This window comes from Scylla paramamosain, chromosome 17, assembly GCF_035594125.1.
Source record: "Scylla paramamosain isolate STU-SP2022 chromosome 17, ASM3559412v1, whole genome shotgun sequence".
NCBI classification, from domain to species: Eukaryota; Metazoa; Arthropoda; class Malacostraca; order Decapoda; family Portunidae; genus Scylla; species Scylla paramamosain.
In genome coordinates this window covers 9,177,501-9,188,125 of record NC_087167.1, presented here as the reverse complement: position 1 = coordinate 9,188,125, position 10,625 = coordinate 9,177,501, and positions in this window count along the sequence as shown.

Sequence of the window (10,625 nt, the reverse complement as noted above, 5' to 3'; positions counted from 1 at the left end):
TGTCAGGCCTATATGTGACAGTCCCTGCATCAAACATATTTACCCATTTCCACTGTAAATTTGTCTAATCTTTTAAAGTTCCCTAATAACTCAGTAATAACAATCATCGCTATTAGCCCCATTACGTAGATCATAAATATACATAAAAAATAAACATGGTCCAAATATTTATTTTTGTGGCACTCCAGTAATTACTTGTCCCCACTTGTATTCATGAGTTTCAAATCAGATTGGTTTGCAATAGTCGATGTTGAGATTAGACCACGATTACAGCTCCTTTCCTATCACAGTATACATGAACTAATTAAACACACACACACACACACACACACACACACAGAGAGAGAGAGAGAGAGAGAGAGAGAAATGTTATCCGCCAATAGGTATTTAATCCATGCTGAGCCCACCGGTTCCTGGGGCATCGAAAAGGGAGGCAAGTTCAGCGGCATGATGGGACAGCTGCAGCGAGAGGAGAGCGACGTGAGCACCTCGGCAGCTCCAACCCCGGAGAGGAACAAGCATCTGGAATCCATCAGAGCCTATCAAGCAGACCCAATGAAACTCGTGTCCCTTAAACCGTCCCCACTTCCCCACTCCACGGCGCTCGTCAGGCCATTCTCTGGTAAGTGGATTTGGGTCTTGTTTGGTTCTGAATCATACCTGTGAGAAATTAAATTGATTTGATAACACTCCAAAATCTAAAGTCATATCACTGGAACTTGAATTGCCACATTAGGCCTGAAAATTAGATAATTATGGAACTACTTGAAATAACAAGTTAAAATTTACCCGGAGTCCTTACGTAGTCCCGTGTAGGCGCGGCAAGCTAATTCCTATAATTGATGATGCACCACTAAGCTAGGGAATACTGTGGTGTATTAACCGACAGCAACCCCGCAGTAGGAATATTACTGAGCTACTGCTTGAGGACTGCTGTGCCGTGGTTGAAGATAGCGGGCAATTTGGTATACTTCTAGGCTGGCACTTCTTCCTGCTGGATTCTTTCCCAAGAACCATGGACGAACTGGGTTATTTACAAATCCATGACGGCGACGACTATAATTACTCTATACATTAAGCTCATTAAGAGTTTAAGAAAATTTGAATAGAAGTATGGAGCCGTATTCGGGAGAGAGATCTTACTTTGGTGACGGTCTGGTAGTGACTGACTTCCCTTCCACCGACCTACATGGAGGTAAACATCGCTCTACACACAGGGTGTTCCAGTTCTATTGTAGTTTCACGCCTCACTCCCACGTGGTGATAGGTGAGGTGGCCAGGGCTTGGCGTCAGGTCCCAGAGGAAAGAGCGTGCCATGGAATGTGGGGGTGGGCGAAGCGTCGCGCCACAATGTGTACTGTTTTTTTTTTTTTCTTTTTTTTGTGGTATGTCTGTGTCATATCAGTTGTTATGTGGCTTGGTGTGATGTGCTGTTTGACTCGCATACTAATATTGTATGTAACCTGCAGGCGGGGTGTGGGTGAGCGTGGCGGTGGTGGTTGTTGTGTGGGGTTTGACGCTGTGGGTGATGCAACTGGCATGGGATCGTGTCACGGGACAAGGAGACGCCTCCTTCATCACAGTGTTCCTGTACGGCTGGGGCGCCCTGCTTGAGCAGCCGCCTCGGGAGCCTTCGGTCACCGTTTCAGGACAGGTAATATCTCTCTCTCTCTCTCTCTCTCTCTCTCTCTCTCTCTCTCTCTCTCTCTCTCTCTCTCTCTCATCCACATGACTCGTCTATAGGCGTGGCAATATAACATTGCTTAATCAGGGTATCAGGGCGGAGTTTGAGGTATAAAGGCGGAGTGAGAGGTTGGGAATGATTGAGGCGAGGCTGGGTTCCCACTAGTCGCTTTTCTCCTTCGCACACCGTCCCCTCGGTGCTCTGCTTGCCTTTTTCCGTATGGTATCTGAATCAGCCGACCTCTTTCTCTGTGTCCGGGTACCCTCAGCCACGGTCACAGTCTCCTAAATGTTTATAACCTTTTTCTGTTTGGGTCATGTCTGCTTGGGCCTTCTCATCCCTTCCCATCAAGTGTTTCTAAACAAAACAGCTGTTATTACTGGGTACTGAGTTTTCTATTTTTTTCTCTATTCCCTCTTTCTTCTTTAGATTTTTTTCCGGTCCCCTCATTCATCTGTCTTCTTTTCTTGTTTCTTCTATCTTCTTTAGCTTCGCAAAGTTACCACACGTTAAAACTATGGCCCGCATTATGAAGAAGCCTTTAAATGAAGTTACTAAGCTTATTACAGACGAGACAGATCATCGAGATGCATGAACGAGGCGCTCGCGTGGTCAGTTTTTTTTTTTTTTTAAGGGGGACAGTAATCTGTATATATGAATGCGCTTAACATGACTTTTAAATTAACATTTCCTGGTCGATGGAACGGGTCGGACGTGTCTCCATTATTTCTTATGGGAAAATTTACTTGGTTTATGAGTAGTACGAGCACTTACCAGGAATGGACTATACTCGCAATTCCTTTACTTTCAATCTAGTGCATCATTTCATTATTTCAGGTGAAGCTTCAGTTTTTTTAGCATCTCTTGCTTTGCAGATGCTGGTGGGCTGGTGGCTGGTGTACACCATGGTGATCGTGGCAGCCTTCCGGTCTTCCTTCATAGCTCACCTCACAGTCCAGAGCACAACCAAACCCGTAGAGACTTTGGAGGAGTTGGTCAAACAAAAGAACTGGGGATGGAGTGTAGAGGAGAAATATTTCAAAGGCGCCGTATATGACTACTTCATGAAACATACTCTTCCTGCAGTGAAAGAAGTGGTGTCCAAAGTAGAGGTGGGCTGCGTACTAAATACTCATTTCTTTGTAAAGATTTCAGTGTTTCATACAATATAGGCGCGCATTCTTACACGTTTTGCTCTCTCCTTAGAACTAATTACAAAAGCTACGGAAACTATCAATCAGATTCTCTCTCTCTCTCTCTCTCTCTCTCTCTCATCAACGATGCAGAATCTTTGCTGAATTATCACTGCATTCATGAAAACATTCAAAAGAACCCTGATATTTTTCACTAAAGCCAGTTAAAAGTGGTTGAGATGAGTTGATGAAACATTTAGAATACATAGCACGCATATATAACACAATGCTGTATTCCAGTTCAGGGATGCGGATAACGCCTTAGAGAGGATACTTGAAGGAGGTTTTACTCATATCGCCTTCGAGAAGTACATTTCTGTTCTTATTGCTTCTCAATACACTGATACTCAAGGACGGACGCCTTACTACATCGGCACCAAGGACATCCCGGTGCTCGCGTACGCGGGATTCGTTCTGAGGTCAGTGGCTGTATATAGCTACTACATTGCCTACTACACACGTAAATATATATATATATATATATATATATATATATATATATATATATATATATATATATATATATATATATATATATATATATATATATATATATATATATATATATATATATATATGTGTGTGTGTGTGTGTGTGTGTGTGTGTCTTTCCCATATTTCTGTCTGCACTTGCTCATGGTCATTCCCTGCCTCACCACGCGCACTAAACACCTCGCTACCTCTGATACACACTCATGCATCATGGCACCCAGTGTTCCTTCTATAACTTCAATATATAACCTCAATATACATATATGTTTTATTACTTGTATTCTTTCATTGTGCCATCTTCCTGACGCTTTGTAAGCATTTTTTTTTCCTGAGATATTTCTCGAAACCGTGTGCCAACAGTATTAAAAGAAAAGAAAAAAAAAAGACAAAACAAAGATGTGATAAATTATTAGTCATGTTTGTACATCTCATGAATACTAGGAAAGGAGCACCGTTTTACCATCGCTTCACCCGGATGATAAACCAGCTGGAAGACGGCGGCATACTATCAAAGTGGACCGCGGAGGTGGTGACGCGACGCATCAAGAAAAACAGGGAGAAACTGAATAACAGCCAGCAAGGAACTAAAACCATTGCCCCCCAGGTACTCATTCTAGCTCAATGCGACTGCTGCTACTTATATATATATATATATATATATATATATATATATATATATATATATATATATATATATATATATATATATATATATATATATATATATATATATATTATATAACACACAAGATGTCTCGCGAGTTAAGATAAATACATACTTCGCGATTCGATAGTTTAAGTAATTCCAAGTCGAAAATTCTCTATGCCCTTATGCTATGTGTCGTTTTATTTTGCGAAAAAAAAATAATGTTTAAGTTGTGTGTTGCGGGAGCCGCTCGCCTGATTGGCATTCGCCTCCTTCCTTCCCGCCTCGGCTGGCTCGGCATTTTTCGTGTACAGTCTATGCAATCAAGGCCTTATAGGAAAGTTAGCAAATGACAGATTAAATTTTTGTATGCGTCAGTGAAGTAAATGTATAGATAACACAGCAATACAGTGGTTGTTAGGTTCTACCTTTTAAGACATTCATGGCAACTGACCAGCTTCATGACGACTGACAGCGTTTCCGCCGATCCTGTAAATGTCCCTTCAGGTTTTGATTATTTGATGTTCTTTCAAAGTGATGTCAAATTATACTATGTTCCGTGAATTCTACACCTTTATGTACTTGCGTACTTGTGTTTGCATGTCTATACTGATGGTGGGGCTTCGTATTGTCATCTGGACAATACCGTCTTGAGCTGCTCCAAAAGCACGGGAAAACCGTCTTAACTGTTCCAATACATTCAGATACTGCAGAAGTATGGGAAAATATCCTCTCTCACGGAGATGCTGACACTCTGTAGAACACTCTGCTATCGGAGTGTCTTCTGTCTGGGTACCTGTGTTTGTATTCTAGCTGCTGCTGCAGCCCAGGCATTCCCATCACAGAATGAATATCATGTCATGAATGTCAACACATGAATATCATATCCGAATACTCAGTGTTACTGCATGTGAAAGGCATCTTCACCGTAACAAAAAGATGCACTTTGGCAGTCAGCTGGTTGGCGAGACCTGTCACTGAGGCGTCAAGACGTCAACTGTTGAATGCTGAGTGGGGGGAAAGGGGAGGCGACAGTTGCAGTGAGAAAAAGTAGCACTTAACAGTCACTGTATTGCTGCGTTATATGTACATTTTCTTCACTGACACATACAAAAATTTAATCTGTCGTTTGCTGTTTCCTGTGAAGCTTTGACTGCGTGGATTGTACACACAAAAAAAAAAAAATAAATAAATAAAATAAATAAATAAATAAATAAATAAATAAATAAATAAATAAATATATATATATATATATATATATATATATATATATATATATATATATATATATATATATATATATATATATATATATATATATATATATATATATATATATCACTTAACGCCGCGTGGCGTCACTCGAGTACGTAGCGAGCAGAGGAGGGGAGGAATGAGGCCCATCCAGGCGAGCGGCTCCCGCAACACACAACTTATCGTTAATTTCTCTCAAAATAAAGCAAAACACTGCATATGTGTATAAAGTATTTTCGACTTAAGAATTGGTCGAACTATCAAATCCCAAAGTATGTACCTTAACTCGCGGCACACCCTGACAGGACATGATATCCTGACAGGATAATGTGAACATTATCTTTGATGTGTGTTTCCATCAGGTGGAGCAGAAAGCTGTTGTTCTCGGGCTGGATCACGTGCAGGGAGGCTTCTACCTGCTGTTCCTGGGCTGCAGCTTGGGGCTTCTCTCTCTTCTTGTAGAGATCCTTCTTCATAATGATTTTAAGAAAGACTTATAATTATAGGCCTACTTAGATTTTCCTGTACGCATTGGCCGGACGGTCAATGTTGACGCTTGTACAGTTTTTTAACATATGTGATTTTAAAATACACGTTTCGCTTACCCACGTGTTAGCCTGTGTTTTAGTGTGTGTACTGGCCAAGGCAGCTAGACTAGCTTCCTTGGATTGGCTTGGATTGGCTGAAAAGTAACGGCCTTCTCTCAATAACCCAAGACCACCTGACGGAAGATCCGAGAAGCAGACTGATTGAGAAGGCTGAGAAGTAACAACCTTCTCTCAGTCACCTGACGGGGCATCCAGGAAGCAGTCTGGATGGAGCAGACTACTTAAGGAGGCTGACACGTAACAGCCTCCCAAGAAAATCAAAGCACAACATTTTAGTCAGTTTCTTAAGACATTGAGATTTTATGTATCGTCACTTTCCTTCCACATAACTTCCTAGTTTGTCTATTAACCTAATTGACTAACACTCACCTTTAGCTTAAAGACGGAGAGAGAGAGAGAGAGAGAGAGAGAGAGAGAGAGAGAGAGAGAGAGAGAGAGAGAGAGAGAGAGAGAGAGAGAGAGAGAGAGAGAGAGAGAGAGACATACCAAAGGACAATAGTCTTTATGTGATAGGATTAGGAACCCCGTATGAATAAAACATGTGTGAAGGAATGAATGTATATGTAATGTATATGTTTGAAATAAATAAATAAATATTAAGAAGGGTAGAAAATACAATAACAAATAAAATTGAATTAAATGGAATTCATAAAAATTATATTGAATTAAAAGACCTAATACCCATGTTACGGTAATAAAAAAAAAAAAAAAAAAACAGCCAGTCGGTTACACTCAAACATTTGTCAATTACATGCAAGAGCTCCAGTACAACGACCCACTGCGCCACCTCAGTCTACCCTCTATCCACACGGAAAACTCAGCTAAGTATCCTCATTAGTCTCGGGCCTGTGTACTCTTAGGTACCTGTTATCATAGGCCCACATGCCCTACGGTAAATACCACACATATGCTGATACCAAGCTTTCCATAGTTGCCAAATGCATGTATGAATACTCACTGCCTTCACTCAAGGTATCAACTGGCGACAATGTCAGACAGGTGGTTGTGTTGCTCTCTATCGTAGCATTCACCAGAAAGTTATAAAGCTTTAATAATCACTAACAACGTACGTATGTGGGGTTCAAAATGCTAAGAATTAAAGGATCTAGCCACAGTGAGATAGGTGTATTTCCCAATGAATAAAAAAATAAAATAAAATAAATAAAATAAATAAATAAATAAATGAAATCTGACAGACTTGTCACAGAAATGTCTCCCCCATGAAGCTTACCATGACATAGCGCAGCTCCAAAACAAGACAATGAGTACAGTGAGATTCCTACAATCAATAATAAGTTTGCTGCAAGTGATACAACAAATAATGTAGTCACTTTTCAGAAGTTTGCATCTGCTGAGTGTGTTCTGAATAAGACCAAACACATCATTAGTTGCAGATTTAAACTTACTGTTGGTTGATATGTGTAACAGACTGTCAACCTGAGAAAAGTTCTGAGTTATAAAGAGCTGTCATTAATAGCTGTCTGGCAAGGTGCTGCTTGATGCTCTTGGTGGGTATTCTGTGCTGCGTACATAATGACGCTTGTTCATTGCTTATCATGGCTATCAAATCAAGGCTTATCAGATTTTACTGCTTAATTTTGGTGTATTAGACTAAAGACCGAAGATGTTGAGGAAAAAGGTGTCAGTGAACAAATCCATCACAGATGTCAAATACTTCATAAGTGTGCGCTTCTGTTCTCCGCTTGGACTTTTTTCTTATAAACAGGAATACATGGAATACACTCCATCCTCACCTAACCCAGAAACTTTGCCCTCTCATTTCAATCATATTTACTCGGAATGACGAGATGTACGCGGTGCCATAGGTAATAGTTCGGTGGCAGGAGGGTGCTGCTTAAATGCTATTATAATGACAGGAAATCAGGGAACGAAAACTTGGGCAAGTCTTCCGCCTGCCCAGTGGCATGTCACAATGAACAGCAAACCAGGGGAGTAATCTGATGAGACTCACCATCACGTCCCTATCTAATTATCACATCAAACTGACTGAACACCACAACCTAGTTACACCCACTTTCAACATCTGGCGAAAAAACAAAACTTCACTTCGAATATATAAAATCACCACCAGATATTTACTTCTAACTATTTACAAGTCGTGTAATGACAACACAAGCGTTATAAAGACTACTGTATAGCTCGAGCACTCACAGGAAGTGGAACTAGGATGACATTGACGAGGAGAGCCGCAACCCAAGCCTTGTGACGCACTGTTTACATCGTTTACATGCCACAGCTGACACGCACCGCCACCACCACCACCACCACCACATCCCCCCACCTGTACAGCAAAGACAACAACTGTTTCACAGCTGTGGTATAGGAGTATCGTCCCCCAGGACTACCAACTACCGTTAAAAGAAGTGACTGGGATACAACGCTCAGTCAAAGTCATCCATCTCCGTGTGTCAACTTTCATCGTGTTCCAAATAACGGGTGGCGCCGCAATATTTCACAGCCCTCATACAAATTTCATTTCTTGCTTTCTGAATTTCTTTTCTGAGGCACCACCTTTACACCAGGAGTGAGTGTTTCTTAAAGGTAACCGAAGCTTTGCCTGCGTCTCGAAATGGTCGTAGTGAAATCGAATGTTTTCGATATAGTAGTCCAGGCATTCAGGTGGACGTGACACCCATTCTTTGCTCGCAGACTGCCGCCCTCCTTAGAGCTCCATTCAGAACTCGCTGTAGTGTGTGTGTGTGTGTGTATGCGTGTCTGTGTGTTTATATATATATATATATATATATATATATATATATATATATATATATATATATATATATATATATATATATATATATATATATATATATATATATATATATATATATATATATATATATATATGGTGTGTGAAAGGTGTATAGCCCGTTAGCAGAAACGCTTTCCTCTATCCCATGACTATTTTCAAAGCCCACAGAGATGACTAGCTGGGTTCTTTCGAGTGTTTCTACGGTTAATAATGTATAAATCTTCTTAACCTGTCAATAGAATTATAAAGCACCCTTACAAACCCGTGTCACTTCAGCTACAGCCTTTTGAAAGTAATCGAGGTGTGGCCAGAAGTGTTTCGGAATATGATCCTATATCAGCTCTAGGCTTTCTCCAGAAGGATGTAGTTGACGATCACAACACCAACACGTGATCTTCGAGTGATTCATTGACGTGAGAGTGAGACATCCACGTGCAGTGAAGGTTAAAATCTCAGATTCAAGCAGTGGAGTAGGCTGGGAAGTGTTTGTGCGCAAACAGGATTAAGAGGAATGCAATGAAAGTGTACATGAAAAATTTGGTAAGTCTATGAGAGGAGAAAAAATGACTCATTGGCTGGTAAATGTGGTCAAGCTCTTTGTTTGCACGGAGAAAACTGGATGAAATGAGATGACAAGATGGATTTACAAAGATTGATTGGGTTTTGCGGATGTGTGAGGAAAATTTTTTATAAAACAGGAAAATCAGTGAGTTACTACACTTCGTAATTCATGGGACTCACAGGAAAGTAACACATAACCTCAGTGAAAATCTTGATGGTTTATATAAGTGTGATAACCATATTCGTCTTCGCCTGAACTCCAGAGAATATAGCAACGCGTGAAAAGAGCATGTTTGCATCGCAGGAGGGAATGTTTAAGAGTCAACAGGAAAATGCGCGAGACATAATACAGTTTACGTGCAGGTGACGCGGGTATTGTGCTTTTGTGCAGGGGCGTGATCGATAAACCAAACTGGTGCCACTTTCCAGGGTTCGGTGTTCCCTAACACGATGAAGATTGAACTATCAAATAAAAAAAGAAATCGCAAAACACTGAACTTGAAAACCTCGAAGGAAATCTCTCTCTCTCTCTCTCTCTCTCTCTCTCTCTCTCTCTCTCTCTCTCTCTCTCTCTCTCTCTCTCTCTCTCTCTCTGTGTGTGTGTGTGTGTGTGTGTGTGTGTGTGTGTGTGTGTGTGTGTGTGAAAAGCCGACAATTTGGTGAGGAATAGCACCACCCGAGCAGTTAATCGGTGAAGCGGGTCACATCCAGGTTCTTGCAGGCACAGGGAGTAACGCTCGCAGCTTCACAGGCAAGGGATGCAGTTAATACGAGTACTATTGCCAAAATTGGTGTTATAAGATCTCGTGACTTTCTGGACTGACTTGTTACATTTTTTTTCGAACTACGCTAAATGCACATCTTAACAATTTCATGCCTTTTTGATAACAAGCCTCCCCCAGACATTTCGACATGGTGTACTCGTTAAGACCAACGTTTATCTAGGTTCAAGCAAATTGCTTTCTTTTTCGTTTACTATTTTCAACATCAGTGAGAACAATAAGGAAAATAATTTTGAGCCATCGTCATACTCTAGCTTTAGTGTGTGTGTGTGTGTGTGTGTGTGTGTGTGTGTGTGTGTGTGCTTGTGTATCTACACATACACACACACACACACACACACACACACACACACACACACACACACACACACACACACACACACACACACACACACACACACACACACACACACACACACACACACACACATATATATATATATATATATATATATATATATATATATATATATATATATATATATATATATATATATATATATATATATATATATATATATATATATATATATATATATATATGTATAAGGGATGCACCGGAACCAGTATATCAAGTTCCGGTCGGAACTTCCGGCCGGAACGAGAACTACAAAACATTCAGTAGTAAAATAA